At 26.1% G+C, this 1,150-nt stretch overlaps 1 protein-coding gene across 1 annotated transcript in view; it reads right to left on the bottom strand.

Annotated features, from left to right (window-relative positions):
- Positions 1-222, bottom strand: part of LOC101492238 (heterogeneous nuclear ribonucleoprotein Q-like) — a 6,751-nt gene extending 6,529 nt beyond the window's left edge. The window contains exon 1 of the mRNA XM_073369669.1: positions 9-222. The gene's annotated coding sequence lies outside the window, so the exon portion shown is untranslated. The remainder of the gene's footprint in view (positions 1-8) is intronic.
- Positions 223-1,150: the final 928 nt, after the last annotated feature.

The raw sequence follows: 1,150 nt of genomic DNA, 5'->3' as shown, positions 1-1,150 counted from the left end.
GAGTGTACCTTAAGGGTAAAGGATTGAAGCTATGCAATGGAAATTGGGCGAATCGGAATGAAAAGGAAGCGCAATAACGAAAAGCTTCGAAGCTTTTTTTTACTGTTTGGATAAAGAAGCAAGTTGAATCTTAATGAACCCTAAATTCGTGTCTCGCGCTGATTCTCGCAAAACTGAACTTTGATGCCGCTGTAAATTAGTTTTTGGGCATTTTTGTGTGTTTCTTGTGAAATTACGCTTTACGACAAGCCGTATCTTTGATTTTCGTATTTGGAATCCACAAAAGAAAGGTTAGTGAACAGGGGTACTTCTGTAAATGACTGTCTTGGATATTTTAAGGAATGCATAAATGAAAATCAATGTAAATATTAATGTGTAGATCTTTTTCTCGATAGAATTGGTATAAGTTACAATTCTATAGGATTATTTAAAATTATAAATAAAATAGTTTAAAAGAATAATAAATTTTATATACCAAAACTTAGAAAAAAAATTGTATATATGTATAGATTTAAAAAAAATATAAATTTGATTATAATATAAATCAATTATCTAATTGAATATAAATTAGTGTTTAAGTAGACGTTAAAATTTTGCATCCTTTTATATATAAACTAGTATTTAAGTAGTCATATCTCTTTTTATAAATAAAAGATTGAAGAGTGTTAGTAATATATTTTCTACCACACATATTTTCACACATTATCTTTTATTGATTGAAATTTACGTAAGTTCTAGCAAATTGTATGAGTCCTATTTAAATTTGTTGGGACTCATGAATTTTAATTAATCAAATAAAATATGTTAAAGAGTGTATTGTAGATATTATTTAAAAAGTTTGTTTATTTGAATGTCCATATGGAATAAAATCGTAAATGTAACTCAACAAAAATTTACCCCAAATTTTAATATTTTTTTATGAGTACTTAATATAGACCTTAAAATAAATGGTTCATATGTGAATTCAGGATGATAATAAGTTTCAACTTTTTGTTTTGTTTTTTCTTTTAGGGAATGTCTAAAGTGGACATTTAAATCTATCATGCTGAACCATCATTAATAGTCATTGAATTAATAAGATCTTACAATGAACTCTTCACAATAGATTTTTTCTTTCTCGTTTTTTCTACAAAATTTATCTCTTGTCTTC

This window comes from Cicer arietinum, chromosome 6 (genome assembly GCF_000331145.2).
Source record: "Cicer arietinum cultivar CDC Frontier isolate Library 1 chromosome 6, Cicar.CDCFrontier_v2.0, whole genome shotgun sequence".
Classification (NCBI taxonomy): Eukaryota; Viridiplantae; Streptophyta; class Magnoliopsida; order Fabales; family Fabaceae; genus Cicer; species Cicer arietinum.
This window is presented reverse-complemented; position numbering and strand designations above follow the sequence as displayed.